This window comes from Lissotriton helveticus, chromosome 1_1 (assembly GCF_964261635.1).
Source record: "Lissotriton helveticus chromosome 1_1, aLisHel1.1, whole genome shotgun sequence".
In the NCBI taxonomy this organism is placed as follows: Eukaryota; Metazoa; Chordata; class Amphibia; order Caudata; family Salamandridae; genus Lissotriton; species Lissotriton helveticus.
The window spans coordinates 805,193,298-805,212,645 of record NC_136057.1 but is presented as its reverse complement, the minus strand read 5'-3'; positions in this window follow the sequence as shown (position 1 = coordinate 805,212,645).

Here is a 19,348-nt window from a genome sequence, read left to right as displayed (position 1 = left end):
AGATGATAAATGATAACGGAAATTGCAAAGCATAGACATTGTATGTAAGGAGCAGTGGCGTAGAGGTTTCGGTATCACCAAAATAGTTATAGAAAATTTTGGGCGACAACCAAGTTCAGGGACTTCTCAAGGTAGATTTTCGGGATGAGGTAAGTTGAAAATCACTAAACAGTAAGGAACTGCATAACACATGAAAAACACACAATGACTACCTTTTTGCATTGTTCCAGTTTTCCGACCATACAGACAACTTAAAATTCAATTCATAATTGTTATTTGTGGGTACATGCTGCTAAGAGGGCATGGTGATTTTTGGAGAAATCAGGTAGCCACACTGCTATCAACAGATAGGATCGAACATAAGGCAAGCACCGTATGAGTGATGGAAATAGGTTGCTTCAAATACCTAAAAGCACATACTACCAACTGTTGATAATGGCAGTTGGTTTAAAGTTCGGAAATGTGCATTTCAATGTAATTAAAGGATAAAGTACAACCAATTTTATATTACAACATTCACTCACCATTTTTCAATCATGGATTTAGAAGGAAAGTATCGCCAATGCCAAACAGTAAAGAAGTAAACTCGCTTAATACTGACAATAGCACAGGACATGACACTTCAGACCATGGTGATGTACAGCTGATTTGCAAAAACCTGATAAGTAACATAATTACCATGCTTTTTCAAAGACATGTGATACAAATGAAACCTCGATCAAGAGGCAACGAAGACGTGTCAACTTTTATGCATTTAAAATGAATCCATCGGCGGCACTCATTGCATAGGACGGTGGACAAACCTGAGGAGGTACAATTACATCCGCCACAGAGATCTAGGACAGAATCTAAAATTTAAGAAAGACAAACATTGCAGCATGAAAAAGGGGTACTGTAAAAAACTGTACAGATTCTCAATTAACGTTATTGAAAGAAGTGATAAACAATCAACAGTGGAGACAGTGAAAACAATAATAAGTCTGCGATTCATTGAAAACTGCCAAAAACACCTAATACATAGAAAATATACACTTCTCAATCCAAAAATACAGCGGTTGCATTATAAAAAGGAATGTTGGAAAATAATTCCCTCTAACCTGAGAACTCCAGGAGCTTCATTGCAATAAAGAGTCTGTAATCCTCCAGAAAAGCAGCATTTATTATATCTTGATGCGGAATGGGAAAACCACTTAAGTACGATTCTGCAAACTAAACAAACATCCCCAAAAAACAAAATTATAGAAGTAAGGAAATGTTACCTAATTGATCTTTATAAACAATTTACTATTTCAAATTTGGAAAAAATTCATCAAAGCTCAGAAAATAGCAACATTCATTTCCTGTGAATAGTCGGAAAAACTAACAGTCAAAAACCTACCAACATACACTGGCATTATCACCAAAGTAATTTCAGAAGTTGCAACATAATAAGCATAGCTTCACATAAAACCATCGAAGATAACATAAATAGATGAAAACAGTATTGCAAAATTAACAGCATGCAAAAAAACACCACAATTGTAGCTGTCCTGTTGCTTGACGTTATTTTCTACCACTAACTCCCATTGGTCATGGTCTTTACAACCGATTGCCTGTAGGAAAGCACTTTACAAACATATGAAGAGTTATGTTTCATATTTCTTCTTCCAACAAAAAAAAACACAAGATGTAACTAGAGAGAACAATTACTATCTTAAAGTCATAACTCCCCAGTGTAACAAGTCTTCAGTATTTACAAACATTTAAAAAACAAGTAAAGTACACTCCTACCTCCAATTTAATAAACACTGACGGTACTTCGCAACATCGGCAACCAACGAGTCGTATAGTAATAACATTTTGGACAAAGGTTTCACTATCTGCAAAGAAAAATAGAATGACAATAAATATTTGAAACTTCGTCTTTTTACATACATTTGAGATTTCCAAACTTGTGGAAGGGAAATGCTAGCAGAGGGAGTAATATATTAGCAAACATCAAGCATAACATCTATTACATGACAAACACATGCAGATCAAATCATTACATTTTACACTCACCAATAGTATCCAATGCATTCCGGTATTGGTGGGACACAGGACAGTCTCATTTTCAAAAAGAGGAAGCTATGAAATACAGAACAAAATAAGGAAATTACAATTCTCACAAAAATGAACAACAAAATATACAGATAAAACAAATCAGATACAAGAAAAACATAACAGTATTTACCCGGCAAGAAGATGATGGATAATTGCCACTGAATACAGAGGAAGCCACTGTGGCAGACATCAATAAACACTAAATATTAAAGAAATATAATGAGATGAGAATAGTGTCAGGAAATGTAGTTTAAAACTGAGTAACAATGATAAGTTGTCCGATTACTTATTGTTTCAAAGATAAGTACCTTTGCTCTTAGCATACATAGTCTGGACAGATAAGCATCTATCACCTTGAAAAGTACAAGAAGAAGAAAAACTGTGCATTACTACAAGGACAAAGATGAAAAGCATACAAAATTACAGTACGTACGCTAAAAAATTATTTTAAGTAGGCCTACCTCATCACATATCCATTCGTTTCCTTTCAAGGTAGCAAACGAAGAATCATATAGTTTAAAACTTGAAACTATTGCTTCCAACCTTCCAGTGATAGGTTTATTCCACACATCGAGAACTTGCTTCTTCAAAACAGACTCAAAGGATAGAGGGGATAGAGGCCATGATGGAGACACTGTAAGCTGTGCTGTAGACGCAGAGATGTGTGGTGGAGTTGCTGAGAAGCTTGATGGAGATGGTGCAATTCTTGGAAACTTGATGGTGACAGTCGGAGAGGTGCAGGACATGATGGAAGCACAGAAGAGCAACTATCACTGTTCATTGTGCCTGCAGAAACATTTTTTGTAAAAGAACATTATTAACAAGTTCATTGAATAAACACATTACTATATCATATACCTATAACAAATAAAAACATAAGAATTGTTCTGGATAGTCAATTCGTCTGGTATTTAAAGGGTCGTGTTCAGAACAAGTCTGTTCATATCACTTAAAGAGAAAATTAAAAAAACTGCAGAGATAACACCATGATTATTAGGTCAAGAATGAAAGCAATGTACTAGAACAAAAAATTACCTGGTTTGCTTACATTGTAAGGCCTCAACATGTCCAAATTAAAAGTTCTACTTAATACTGTGTTTTTAGCATTCATTAGCTTTACACGCTTCCCTTGTACTTCAGAAACAGTGTAGGGTCCTGAAAATCTGTGCTCCAAAACGCCGCCTTTTCTGGTGGAACGCCTAGTATTTTGCAATAACACTAACTCTCCTTTTTGGAAGATGTATGGCTGATATTTCTTGCAAAGTCTATTTTTAAATTTGAGTTTTTGCCTTTCCTGGCCAACCTCTATATTCTGCTTTGCCTGCTCATGCAAGTCTGCTGCTCTAATTTTCATTCCTGCAACAATGGAGGGATATTCGCTTTCTGATGGTAGTACATACTCAAGCTAATAAAGGAAACATAAAAATCAATACATGACTTTTAATTGTATAGAAATACAATTAGCCTTTAAAAATAATAATCAAATAAGACTTAAGTAATGCTTAATTAGTGTGGAAAGAAAACTAAAGTAGTACATAGCAAATTTTGCACACATAAAAATGAACAGATACCAATATTAATTCAAATATTGCAAATCTCATACCTGCTCATCATCAAGCTCGCAAGGGAATATTGGTTCACGGCCCAAGTACAGTAGAAATGGGGAAAATTTGGTGGTGGAATGCGGCTTCGATCGTAGAGCAAACAAAACATGGTCCAAATATCGATCCCAATCAGTCTGGTGGTCATTCACGTACTTGGACAATGTGCTGTACAAAGAAACACGAGGTTCCCTATGTGATTTTGAAAACTAACGAATCGTTATTGGACATTGTTTTCAACTGACATATGTGATGCATAAAGACTTAACATAAAAAAAACATTACTGAAGTTCAAAAGAGACAAAATATGGAAACAATACATCAATGTATGCACTAGTCACAAAAATATACACCTTGTTTTGTCTAATTGCGAGAAAATTGTATAAATCATCCATAGAGTCAAAGTACACATAAACTCGATTATAGCTCGATAAAAGACTTTGCGCAATCTTATTTTACGGCTTACCTGATTGAGGTATTTTTTTGATACACGACTGCTATCCTATTAAGCATCTCAATATCACACCCTATCCTTTATGCAGTGTAGTAACCTCCCTGTTGCCCCTATCCCTGTCTCTGTGAAGCGATCGGATATCTGTTAAGATCTTGTGCGCGCTATATAAAAATTTAAATAAATAAAACACCAATTACCTTTTAATGTTAGCATTTGTACGCTCATCTAAACCATTTGTCTGGGGATGATAGGGTGCACTTACAGACCGTTCAATGTTCAAAAGCTTACATATATTAGCGTTAACCTAAAAAGGAAAGTTCAGAACTTTCTAAAACAATTGTGCAATACAAGTTAAAAATCAGAAGGATTACCAAACGACTCATTACATAATTCACAAATAAGAAAAACTATGAGAATACATGAAAACATGACAACAATGTCAGAAAAAGATACTTTGCTTACTTCGTTCACAAACTCCCGCCCTTGATCTGAGAGGATCCTTTCAGGACTACCATGGCGCAGAAAGATTTCCAAAAGTTTCAAAGCAACCTCAGATGCAGTCTTTGTTTTTAAAGGGAATGCCTCAACCCATTTCGACAAATAATCGGTTGCAGTTAAAATATATCTGTATCCAGCAGGAGTTGTAGGTAAGGGTCCCATCAAATCCACTCCTAGAAGCTCCCAAACACGAGTCACCTACAAATAAAACAATTGCAAAAGTATGGGATATGAAATAGCAAAGCCTGATTTTGCTGATAGACCTTCAAATATAAAGTATGACATTTCTTAACATACTTTTATCGGTTTTAACTCTGGGCACTTCATGAGAGATGGCTGTTCCCTTTGACAAGCATCACAAAGTTTAATCTGCAAATACATAATTGCAAAGCTCAATTAAACACGATGTCTGATTATAAAGAAACGCACACATTACAGCAAATCATAGTACAAAAACAATTCTAAAAACTAAAAAACATTTACATTCAACATAACAAATTGAAATAACAGGAAACAGTAACACTCACCCATTCTTTAATATGACTTGACATATCGGGCCAAAAAAAACGGGCTCTGATGCTTCGCTGTGTTTTATTAATACCAGAATGCCCACCAAATGTCGAAGAATGAAATTCATGAAATATATTTCGAGCAGCTTCAGCACCAACAACAACTTTTCTCTTCACAACTTTAAATTTATAGAACAAATGTCAATCTGTCAACGATAAAGAAAAAGAAACAAAAACAAAGATTTACCAAACAAGCATGATCGAAATCCAACGTCAACAAGCAATGCAGCACATACTATAAACACATGTCAACATTGAGAATTAAAGTGAAAAAATAATATACCTTCAAATATGTAGTTTTTGGACATTCGACGCAATGCATGCTTATCTACCTTGGTGAAACATACTGGATACACATTACGGCACAAATATGCCACAAGCTGATTGAACTTTAAGGGATCCATTTGGATTTGCACTAAAAAGACATACAAAAAAAAATTTGAAATATGCATATACAGCACAGGGACGACACAATAATACAATGAAACCATCAGTACCTCTAGCGTGTACAAATAATAACAACGTAAATAAATGCAATACACTTTGACCTCAAAAAAACAATACAAAGCCATTGAAGAGATCATGAGAAAGGGAAAATGGCATCATAAAACATGTCAGCTGACATTCCAGTACAACACAAGGTACTATACAGAAAGAGATGATATCTTCTACTTTTAAAAAAAACATCCACAATGAATGTCAAACACTTTCTACGACATTAAACGGCTAATAAGAATACATGATTTTAAGTCACAACTCAAAATTAGGGGCAACATGCAAGGAATGCTCCAAGAAGGAGGTTACTGTATCATTATAGACTGCAGAGAAAAGTTTACTTTTACCATGGCTATGGAAATGACTTCTAATCATAAGACACCATACTGCATGATTAATGATTAAATTAGCAAGGGTGATGATAGCAAAAATGACATTCAGAGACAATCAAATTACAACTCACGAAATGAAGGTTTAAAAAGTCAATTTACAAAACAATTCATTTTAAAAAACTTTGCTGACGGAAGGACATAATTTATTTTGACAGCTCATTCAACCACTTATGTCAATCGATGAAACTTCTAAGAATACTCAGAAAAGCAAAAACATGGGGTTGAATATCAGGGTGAAAAGGCAGTGTAAAAAGCACTCACCAACTACAAGGAACACAAGAGTCGGTTGCTCTGCAAAGTGAATGCTTTGTGAAAAAAATGAAGAGATGGAATACACACTGAAGTGGAACAGACGCGAAGCAAGGCTTGGACAGCAGACTGTAAGCAGGGCTGTGACTGTTATACTGTCAGCAGGGCTGCGAGTGTGACCTAGGAAACAGAAAAGAAATAACATGGGTGGCTTAAATATAAATAACGTTGCAAATATGCATTGCCAGTACACGTCGAACAATAATTCTACATTTCTGCTGGTTGCGCATTCAAACACGCACATGTCGGATTTAAACGCAGACGCAATTCTAATTACAGACCAGGCACATGGGGTGCTTTACAGAACAAGCATTTGCAATGCAATCGGTCTCGCCTTTGGGAACTTAAATGTATTTAGCTATGCAGCAGATTAGCCTGGGTGCTGAAACATCTACTGTTCTTTAACATGGAGGTAAAGTAAGCACCAAACTACGTGACATGCCAGGTATGGGAACAATTGGAGAGAAATATTGCCTTTCAGCAGGAAATGGTATAGTCCAAAGCTCTGTTTTTAATATAAAATAAAATCAGGGCCTTCGGTGGTCATATCACTGAAAACACAAGATTAAAAACAAATATTATTGTCTATGGGTGCTCATGGAAGACAATTTCTATGGACTGGAATCTAGAGAATGCTAAAATGATTCTGGTATTTTACTGACCTCTACTGGTAATTTTCTATCAAGACAGTAAAACAGAGGCAGTCGGACAGAAAAAAAGTACATACAAGTCCTAGGGCTGATCTCCAGAGCCCACAATGTACATACACATATGAGTATATATTAAAGTATGTGCAAAACGGTTTCTACTGCTCAACCAGAAAAAAAGCCCACACGTGGGTCCGCACAGTCGCAGACTCAATGAAAGGGTTGACGGGTCCCCTTTCGGTTGCTGTATTGATGTGTTGAACTGGTACTTGTGACATAAACTTGTGCAAACAGGCTTTAGCATGTGTTAAAATGACAAATGGCAAACAAATACTGCTTTAGAATGTGCTGCATTATGCCGCATAATTAAGTGAGCTATGGCCTTCCTTCACACATAATTGCAGCGGCCATGCCTATTTCCTAGTAACAAGTAAAGCTAGAGCCATATTGTGGGAATAAGTGTGGCCACAACCCTTCCTCTGTCTTAATCCAATGTTCATTATCCTCCCACCATCCGTGGCATGACTGCTCTACGCTACAGATGGCTAATCTCCCATTATTCCATACACCACCAGCTCCCTGCCCGAAGAAAGGCCTCATTACTGTATCATCGCCATCATTTTTTGCACCTATGTGGTTCTTAGTGAGGGTTTAAGGATTTCATCACGGGCAGATGGCTCTGTGTGATTGTGAAAGGATAATAAGGGTACCAAGATAATTTTCGAAATGTTATTTATGTAATCTTTTGGTAAGGAACTGTTAATTTGTTAAAGCATGGAAGTGACCCTGAGATTTGGTGGCCAAACCTGGGGCAGAATAACAGTAAGTGCACCCGCAGTTGAGGCACAGATGTTCCATGCATTTCCTGAGGCTTCCCCTACAAATGGATGCAGTCACTCCACCGCCTGCAATGGAACTCTGCCTCCCAACACACCTTTGAAATGCGGGCCAGGATGCCAACTGAGTTCAAACAGATTGTCCCTTTTCACTAATGCACTGTTTATAGTGCAGTAGAAAATTCACGCCTGCACTCCATTTAAAAAAAAAAAACTTTTACTGGTTAATTGTTGAGAGCAAATCCTTCCTGGGTCAACATATAATATCAAATCCTTACGACACAGTTTCAGCACAACCAAACAAGAGTATAACAGGAAAATGACAGCCAATGGAACATTTGTTCATTGTACACACCATCTCTAAGTACAAGTTTCAAGTAACCAAACCTCATTCCCCACCCCTCAGTCTTGCCCCCAATCCCCTCCCGAAGTGATTACTTCAATTAACACAGTGGTATTCCACAAACATGGTTACATCGAAGCCCTAAATACACATGACCGAGTGTGCAACCCCCGACTGCCCATAGCTCAACCCGACCCGATGGAACTACATCTCCCCTTGCATTCATCGACCACTGCTCCTGTGTGATAGTATTTTCAGTCCCTTGTGATTGTGTGCCCTGTTCATTACTCCTACCCATCCCCATTTACATGGGCTCCAACTGCGTGGTTCAGAAGTCAAAATCCTCCTGCAATTTTTAATCCCATCGATTAAGTTTCATGTGTGCTTCCTCTGCCAGCACCCAATCAAGTACGTCCATAAAAGAATGGAAGGGACCCTCATGCTCAACCACCCTATGGCACTCTTCCCTCAACCAGTACAAATGCCAACTGTAGGAACCTTCAGTGCATTTTATCCCCTTTAGGTTGTTTAACAATACAGAGCAGGAACACCTGAGGCTTTTTCTTGATCGGCTGTGCAGCACTGCCTGTAACTGTGTGATCACAGTTGTCTAATAGGCATGCACCTTAGCTCGAGCATGCCCAGGCCATATGCAGAAAGGAAGCTCTCTCTCCACCACATCTAGGACAATGCACACTCACGGTCTACACTCACAGTCTCTCGTTTTTAAAGTGCTGCGTACCCGATTTTTTGGAGAAGGCCTTGCTGGATCCACTCAGTCTTGGCAAACGTGAGATCCGGTTCCTAGTCCTTGCACCTTTGCCTTGCAGGTGATGTTCAAACATGGCTATCAACCTGAGATTGAGTTAAAAAGAACGAATCCCCCTGATTCCGCTTGCATGCTGTTCTGTCAGCGACGCTGTAAAACCCTCCAAGGCTCCCCTTCTCAATGAGTAGAAAATAAACTATCTCCCTAGCGGTGGTGCAGGGCCTGTTGCCGTTGTATCCAGTCTTAACACTTTGCTTTGTTTATTGTCTAAAAACGGTCTTGAAAGAGAGTCTCTTTCTCTAGGGGAAAGTTTAGTGCAGGAAAGACTTCCTTCAGGCATTCCTGGGTACTTAATTGCATTTGGGCGTCTGGATGTAGGCGCTTTGGTGGGACTCGGGGGTGGTGGCTTCATTTGCTAGCTACAGTACTCGATTTGCAAGTAGAATAATTACTTAACTTCTTAGGCGACATTCATCAAAGGAATTGCACTTTCAAGATGACATGTTTTTGTCGTGTAAAAAAAGTTATTTGTTACTGCGGTTTTGGTGTCTGTAAGTGAACGTAAAAGCGCCGACCGACTGTGGGCGTAGGCAGGTACAGTGCTCTCCTTCAAATCCCACGCGCCTTTTGGAGTTACTGTTAAGTGAGCGGGTTCCCTGTGATGTGCACGTGCATGCGCCATCTGAGGTAAAATTAGTAGTTCTGCAGGGCCTGGTTGTTAAGCGCGCAACAGCATTGGTAAATGATAAACTCGGACGTTGACAGTATGTTACGGCCATCCTGAAAACCGCGCAGTCTCCAATCAACATGATGTGTATAGGTTAAAACAAAGTACAAACCACAACAAAGCCCAGTGGAATGAAGAGCTTATGCAATACCTTGTTCGGACATCTGTTGCTATCGCAGTGGGTCTTGCCATTACATTTGTTAATGGTTTTATGCAGTAATCTGCTGACATGGTATTGACGTGGAAGGTGAATGTCTTTAATTTGGCTCAGCGACCTGGGCTTTTTATGTAGCACTCTTCAAGTGTGAACGTGTGAGGGCACGTGCACGCAGATGAGATGTTAAGTGTAAGCAGTGTCTTTCTATTTTTAATCTATCTGTGGTGTTTATTTAGGTTAAGATACCATTGTTTTCGAGGCTCCTTGTAAGTCAAGTAAATGAAAACAAGCAAACAAATCCCCCCCGGCCCTCACTTACCACATGCCGTCTGCAGCCCACAAGCCCGTAGGTACCATGCTGCGGCCACAGAAACGCTGGAGCACGCACACGCCCACCGCAAGTCGGCCTGGAACGCGCCTAGGAAGAGACGCGGGAGGACACTAGCGTGACGCCGTGAGCGTGCACGTTGGTGTTCCCTGCATCTCGCGCGTTTACAGACCGGTGTCTACTCGTGCACCGGTCTGTACCACTGAGGAGACCTTCACAGCAACAATAAGGCTTGCCAGCGGCAGCGCGCTTCGCGCTGCAACGCAGGAGAGCCCTAAAACGTCGTTCGAAAAGGAATGGGCGGACGCCATTTTGAACAGTAACTCAATGCGTCGCAGTTTATAAAAAATACACACATGGGTGGGTCAATAGAATTGCACATATGAAATGCAAGGACATGCACAACATTACTTTACAATTTGTGATGGTTAGGAATTCAACAAAAACACATTTGGGGTTTCAACGCAGACGCTATTAAAAGTAACGACCGGGCACATGGCGGGCTTTCATGTACAAATCGATCGATAATGAATGGGCAAAGCTTGCCAGCGGCAGCGCGCTTCGCGCTGCAACGCAGGAGAGCCCTAAAATGTCGTTCGAGAAGGAATGGGCGGACGCCATTTTGAACAGTAACTCAATGCGTCGCAGTTTATAAAAAATAAACACATGGGTGGGGGTCAATAGAATTACAATTGCACATATGAAAGGCAAGGACATGCACAACACATCACGGCCAAAAATCTCAATCGTCTCCAGGTACTGCAAAATGCCACAGCCCGCCTGGTGCTGAGGCTTCCCAGGAGAGCACCCTCCAAAGCTGCGCTAAGGTCCCTTCACTGGCTTCCAATCCGTGAAAGGATTACTTTCAAAGCTCTATGCACGTGCCATCGCATCTTTGGAGGTAGGGCACCCAGTCCTTTGAACAGCCTTATCACCCCTTACAGACCAGAGCGGATGCTCAGATCCTCTGGCACGGGTCTGGCTGTTGTCCCCAAAATACACAAAGCTCGAATGGGGGGCAGATCATTCCGGCTTCTTGCAGCCAAGAATTGAAATATGCTACCCTCCGAACTACGGCTTGAACCCTCTGAGACCAAATTCCGTAGAGCCCTTAAGACCCATCTCTTCCGTCAAGCATTGCTGTAAACTCTTGTCTTCTCATCTGTATACTCTCAGCGCGGGGACACGCCGGTGCGCGTAACCATGCGCTTTATAAATCTCCTAAATAAATAAATAAATAAAACATTACTTTACAATTTGTGATGGTTAGGAATTCAACAAAAACACATTTGGGGTTTCAACGCAGACGCTATTAAAAGTAACGACCGGGCACATGGAGGGCTTTCATGTACAAATCGATCGATAATGAATGGGCAAAGGTAACTCAGTACGTAGCACATTACAAAGAAAAATACATGGGTGGCTTAAAAATTTTAAAAAAAGGTTAATATGCATTGCCACCAGACGTCGAACATTACTTCTACATTTATGCTGGTTGCGCATTCAAACACGCACATGTGGGCTTTCGACACCGACTCAAAAACAGACGTCGAACAATAATTCTACGTTTCGGTTTGTTGCGCATTACTAAAAGGAACATGGGCTATCGACGCCGACGGAAACACATACGTCAAACAATAATTCTACATTCGGTTTGTTGCGCATTACTAAAAGGAACATTTAATACCGAACAACTTACTATAACAATACCAATAACAATACCAATGACAACTTATTTATAAATAAAGTAGGAGCAATTTCGGTTGAAAGGACGTCGCCGAACAATAATTCTACATTTCGGTTTGGTGCGCATTACTAAAAGGAACATTTAATACCGAACAACCACTTACTATAACAATACCAATAACAATACCAATGACAAATAATCTATAAATAAAGTATGAACCAGTAAAAGACAAGAGCAGAGGCAAGACTTTACTCACCGACGAGCAGCTTAAAAAGAAATTTCCAAAGAACGTCATGGTATTATATACACCACAGAATTAGATCATTAGTTAGATGGAAGTGAAACAAAACGTAAGTACGCGATGATTGGATGGACTGTCATTCAGAATTGTGATTGGACTGCGACGAATGTGCACCGATAAGGGGGTACAATGAATTATACCCTACGTAGTGAAACGTCATGAAAACGTAAATGCGCATGCGCAATGTCTGTACGCATGCGCACAAACACAGGGGGGGACGCTCAGTCACGGGGGACGGTGGAACATGGAACACCGGCTGGAGGCTGTATAAAGCAGTCGGTGTAGCACACTGTCAGGCTCCTGTATGTGTAATATATTCAAAGTTTCTGGGATACTTTGTGTATATTGCAAAAATTCCTGAGTGTGAAGAATTTAATTGTATTGAAATTTTACATCCGTGTCATTCAAAGAAGTGACCCACTGCACACAACTGAGCAGAGCGCGCACTTTAGGAATAGCTTTTGTTGCTACCTCCTGTGGAGGCATTGGAGTTTCCGTGTTGCCAGAGGACGCTCCTTCAGTATAGCAATCTGAACTGCAATGAGAACTTTCTTAGTGGGGGAAAATCGTTCCTCACATTTGTTCTCCTTTGCTGATCTGCAGGACATGAGTCATCTGTCCCTCGTGGTAAAATGCATACAAGTAGCCTGAATTGCTGGGAACATCCCTAATCACAAGGTTCATCTTGTTGTCCGGCGTCTGTGAATATTTAGTCTCTTACATGTCACCTAGCATCCCATGTAAGATAGTTGTGTGTTTTCATCCATATTTCAGAAAATGTGAGAATAAATTCCTCCAAAGACTTAACATGCTCAGCATAATGTGAGAAGTAGCTCTATCACAGTTAAGAAATCTCATTAGGCTTAATTGCCTTTGTGTTCGCGGGTTGTATAGTAGCATGCATTTGTAGACCATCAGGTGCTAATCCTTTTGTATCAATGGCAGGCTAACCGCGTCCCTATCCTGATCATCTATCCAGTTGCTTGGTAAAGTCATTTGTAAGGTTGATGTCATAAGACAGCAACTCAAGATCTTCTTTAAAATCTCTATAATCCTTTCTGAAAGAGTCCAGGCATGCCTCTAAGGCAATCTTGCATGAGCGTACTGGAATCCGCTAAATGAAAAAGCAGTTCTGTACTAGGATTCAAGCACTACATTTTGGTTAAAGAATCCATTATCTATATCTAACGTTTTATATTTATTCCTGACTAGGTCAATCTCCAGTCCAGCACGGTGAGAATTTTGCACAACATATGTAGGTGCATTTAAATGTATATAATTTAAAATTCCTAAATGAATTGTACCAGAAAGAGGAATGTGACAAGGTACCATTACACTTTGATGTTGCAATAGATTTAAAATTGTTTTTAATATTGTGCTTACCTTCTGGTTTTAGATAATACTGAGCCTGCACTTGAAGCTCACTCCTTAAAGGAATTACAACTAAAACAGTTGCTTTGTCCCAGTCAGCTTGTTTTCTATACATCACTGGAGCCTGCTTTACAGCCCATTCATTTGCATAATGTCCCCTGTGCAAAGGAGAAAAACGCTTGCATTACCTCATCACATCGAGATGCATCTTCTATAAAAACCAGAGGCCAGTCATCCTCTTCAAAGATCATCCTCTTCAAAGATGATGTTGTAAGCATCTGACAAATACCAGAATATATTTTTGATTATACGCAGAATATCGCCCCTGATTTGCAGTTCTCCGTCATACATTGGTTTGGAGTGTTCAGGTCTGTCTGGTGTCTCAACCTTTATATATCTTTTTTAGTTGGAATCGTTGCCAGATGCTCTTTTAAGTCTGGTGAACCATGGTCTCTTCTGTGCGGTGCAAAAGCTCTACTGCCCAAGTCCCGTTCTGTAGAAGTATCGGTAGCATCCAATGCATGTTTCTTTGCTAAACTGGCTCCCTTCTTTTTCTTAATGTGTCCGAGTCCAAAACCTTTTTCTTCCTCCTTTCTGCTAATTTCAGCTTCACACATTGGTTCACTTTTCTCTTTGAAGTATTTGCCTTTTCGTCATACTTTGTCCAATACTTTCTGTTTTGCTGTCCCCGGAGTCTTAACAGCTGCTATCAGAATACTGATACAAATCTGGCTTTCTAATTTTATCAGTTTCTCAAATTACATGCACCCCTACTGGACTCCGATGTTGAAAGGGATCCAGCCATAGTTTTATTTTGCTTTCTGCTCTTTTAGCTTCAGATCCCTCACTCTCATTTTTACTTTTTACTGCTCGGTAACCTAATGTATCTCAGCCCATTGAGTTATAACTCAAGAAATTATATTAGAAAGCTCAGGCTTACAATCTTAATCAGGAACCTCTGTCACTTGCTGGTTAGTTAACTGCCAGAACTGCAGCTCAATGTCACTCAGAAGTATCAAGGACGTGGTTACTCAGAAGTATTAAGGACGTGGTTTCAAAATCTCCCTAACATGTAATTCCAAAATTAAGAGCAGGTGCTGCTCTATGATCATTCTGCATTTGTATTAACACCTCCAGTAATCCCAGAGGGTATGCCATGCGTAGTGGTGTAGATACTTTTAGAGATTGTTCCCCATATAGTGCTCTTATCTAAGGGTGTTACAATACCAAGTGGAACATGCATAGTGTCCTATATTTATCCTGGGGTGTTGTATGGGGATAAACTGCTAAATGGTGAATTTTACAGGTGATCCAGAATGGAATCGTGTCTTTGTCGGTTATTTGCCCATGATGACAGTATTGTTCTGTGGGTTAATTGCCTTCATCATGGAATGCATTTTTTTTGCACGGCCAGGAACAAATGCTCTCCTAACAGTCAATTGTGGAACATACAGTTGACGTCTCATATAAATGGCCACTCTTTACTGTATTAAATGTCTTATCTGTGCAGCGGTCAGATTTACTGTCAGGGCATGTTGTATACCCAGCTAATAATGGCCAGGTAGCCCCTTAATTTCTCAAGGGATCAAGTCTAAAATTCTGAATTGCATGGGGTAGTTGCCAACCAAATCATGTCTCATGTTTGTTGTATCCTAACGGCACTTCTAGATCGTGATAGGATTCATAGTTGGTGGGTACTGCAGCAGTTTTGAAAGTATGGAAAATTCCAATATTGAGAGGTGCAGCATCAACCTCCACACAAGTGAAATATCTGTAAAGGATGTTCAGCATGTGCGTATAGAGCAAACGTTGCCCTACCCCTGTTTTGGCGAAACCCCTAGTCAGGAAATATTGTCTAATTGGTGCCTTAATATGTACTCTTATTGTAATATGTTGTGACATTATGAAACAGATTCACAGCATGAGATTCAGAGCGGAAATCAACGTAGAGAATAACCTTTTACACATAAAATGCTTGACAAACCCATAGCAGAGAAGGGAGCACCTATCTGAACTAAAGGAGGAAACCAATATTATGCCTATGCTTTGAATAGACAGCCTTGAGTGCGTTATCGTGATTACTCAAAGATCAAGATGATCTGCCCCATATTGGGCACCATTGAAAGGGTTCTGGATTACTTACCAGAACACACTTGAAAGGGTTTTTCTAGACCCTCTGCTACTAAGGACTTAAGCAATGTGCTAACCTGAAAATGAAAACTCTGATCTGCAACCACACCCCGCAAGCATCAAGGCATTACTTAATTGAGCTGTGTTCTACGTAACAATCATTCCTGTGAGATTTCATCGGGATAGTTAATGGAACCCAAATCTTATTTGGTACACGCCGGCAACCAGGAATATATTTTCAAGATTTATTAAAATCAAAATCCTATGCTGGTGTGAATTATAACTAATAAAAAAATAAACCCAATAGTAGTTAAACTGCTAAGGAGACAGAACAAAAAATATATTGTAGCATTTTGATGGTATGAGTTTTCTCTCCCAGTAACCCCAACCTCCTCGTTTGGCTAACTAAGCTAAACGTAGTACCAAAAGAGTCCTACCAAGTTTTATAGATTGTTTACCCCAGCATACCTTTCTGAATGATAGCCGATGTTAGTAAAGAAACAGCAAGGCTGGCTGTCTTCATCTGTGTGCTAGCCTTCTGGAAGGGAAGACCAGCTGTCTCAAATTCCTGCTTCAAAGCTCCTCTTTATCTAATAACATGCTGTTCTAGTTTACATATTTTGCCTGAACATTGTTAAATGTGTTTTTTAAATAATCAGTTGGGCAGCCCTTCAAACCTGCCGCATTCCGTAATACTTTGTTCAAAACCAATCACTGGTAAAGAAAATTCAATCCGTACAATAAAATCATGAATATATTCAAGCAGACTGAATTATGTTGCAATGAATAGCATTTATAAATGTGCACTTATATTTGAAACACACCTAAATAAATGAACATAAGGGGGATACCAAGCAGTGAATAAAATATATATAGGCTGTCCGGTTTCAGATTTAAACCTATAATAACTGATAAAACCCTACCGGAAGGGAAATAGCCCTCACCAATGTAAACATATAAACACTGAAAAAAAACCTGCACAACCTCAAACTAAATGCCATTCGAAGAAAGGAAAAGGAGAGTGATTTTTTTTTATTTCTTCCTGAAGGGGCCAATACAATGTAACTTTGTTATATAAGGTAATAGTAAGAACGAGTAGGCTAACATTCTTCTTCTTGAGTTTTGTTGTTTAGGGATGCCACAAAAATATTGTTTCTTCTTCCTTTTTTCAGTTTTGTGATCTTTGGTCTAAAGATACAGGGGTTAGAAGCATGTTTTAAGTGTTTAAATCTATATATATATAAAAACAAATGTATGTCTGTCTGTCTGTCTGTCTGTCTGTTTGTTCTTTATGCATTACTACACCATTCATCCGATCGCCATGAAACTTTGGGAAGTTGTTGAGTACACTCCCGTGAAGGTTTCTGGCATAATTTTGTTTTAAATATCCGCCCCCCAGGGCCCTCATAATCTTTCGAATACTGATATACCCACCAGACGGAAAAACAACAAATCGTGAATCCACAAGCACTCGAATAAATAAATAGAATTAAAACACCATTCATTCGATCGCCATGAAACTTTGGGAAGTTGTTGAGTACACTCCCACAAAGGTTTCTGGCATAAAAATGTTTTACATATCGGCCCCCCCCAGGGCACTCATAATCTTTTGAATACTGACGTACGCACTAGACGGAAAAACAAAAAATCACGTATCCACAAGCACTCGAATAAATAAATAGAATTAAAACAGCATTCATCCGATCTCCAGGAAACTTTGGGAAGTTGTTGAGTACACTCCTGCGAAGGTTTCTGGCATAAAAACTTTAAAAATATCGGCCCATCAGGGCCCTCATAATCTCTCAAATACTGATGTGCGCACAAGACGGAAAAACAAAAAATCGTGTATCCACAAGCACTCGAATAAATAAATAGAATTAAAACGACACTTTGAAATGTTTTCCATATTAAAATGAATAAGTTTCAATAAAAATGACACAATGTAAATTGAATGTTATCATAACGAGTTTCCTTGAATTTCCTTTCTTCGGAGATCGCAGCAACCCGCGACGGGCAAGCTAGTATTTTATATAAACTGTAGAGAATCAGGAAATATCAAAATCATATTTGATTTTTTGGCTATGTTTGAGTCTTTCACCTATAGGAAAATGTAGGTTTCATAAGAATCTTTCCCTATATGTACCATCACATTTACCAACAGAGAATGTGTAAAAATCCTTGATATATCCGCCACCTTTTCTAGTGAGTCAGTATTTATAGTAGGTGAATTGCCAAACTCCCCAGGCTTTAAACATTCAGTGCGAGGTATAGTGACAGGTATTTGTGAAAAGAGTGCAGTCACCAAGCATCTGGGATACTGGTGAAAACATGGCACCAGACTTTTGGAAAACATGGAATGCAGTGTCACTTGCAAAAAGTTCTTACCAAGTTCAAAAAAGATTGGAGTGATTCAGTTACGTATATGAAAAAGTTGTGTGATGACCTGTCAACATCAATACCTGAGCTGAAATGCTTCGCTGCAAGAGATCCTTGCCACTTGTTAGATGGTATACAGAAAGCATCTTTACAATCTTCAGAGTTAATGAAGAATGCAATTGACTTTTTAGTCCATTCTGGTGCATTGTTTTGTTATGTGCGGGAACTAAAATGCAAATATTTCTCATTTTGTGCTTTGGGTGGCAGCAAAGGAAAGAGTCATCCCAACTGTCATTTAGCTAGTGGTTCTCAGTCATAGAGGCCATGAATGGTATATTATCCATGTGCCAACCATTTACAGAACTTCTGCTGAGTGATGATGCCAAAGGCAAGACATGTGAGGATCTTTGGTCACACATTGATAGTGATTTGAAAGAAATGACACTCTACTGCATTTTTAGATTTTTACAGGAAAGCATGACTGCTGTACTAGACATAATTTTAAAAAAGTCTGAAAAAACCCTTGTCTACCAAGTGTTCAGCATAATTGGTGTAGATGTGAAACATTTCCTTGAGAGTAGGCTGGGCGACAGTTTTAGTGACGTTGGCATTGCAACATGTTCCATGTTAGAGCAAAGAAATGTTAAGGAGCAATTCAGGAACTTTTATTTTACAATGTATGAGAAATAGCCCTTCACCAACCATGGCATTTGAAGTCAATGAACCCTCACTGTGGTACTCTGCACAAGTTATAGATCCCTTCCTAAAAGGGAAATTTCTCAAGGGTTTTAAAAGTGCTGCTTCATTTTTGACGGCTTCAAGAACTCTGAGGGCATATGTGCCCACTTCAACGCATATGTTGTAGAACCTATCGCAGAGAATCGAAATCTTCAGGTGCACCAGTATTGGCATGGAAAGCAATGTCAGTGACCAGAGTTTGCAAATTGTGTATTGTCTATTTTGGCATTGACCATCTCAAGTGCCAATGTTTAGAGGGCCTTTTCACAGATAAAAGTTTACAGGGGAAGTAAAGAGCAGGCATGTTTGAACAAAGACTCACTGAAGAAGTATTGTATGGTGTACCACGATACTTTTGATTTGTAAAAATGTATTTGGGCCTCACATACACTGTACGTACACTGTTTATATACCATGCACTATCACTGCAGAAAGCAAGCAATAATAAAAGCAAAACTGGAAAAACACTTTGTTTTAATGGCATGAACATTTGTAACCACAGCTTTTTTAAGGTATTGAAACCACTCAAAAACACTGA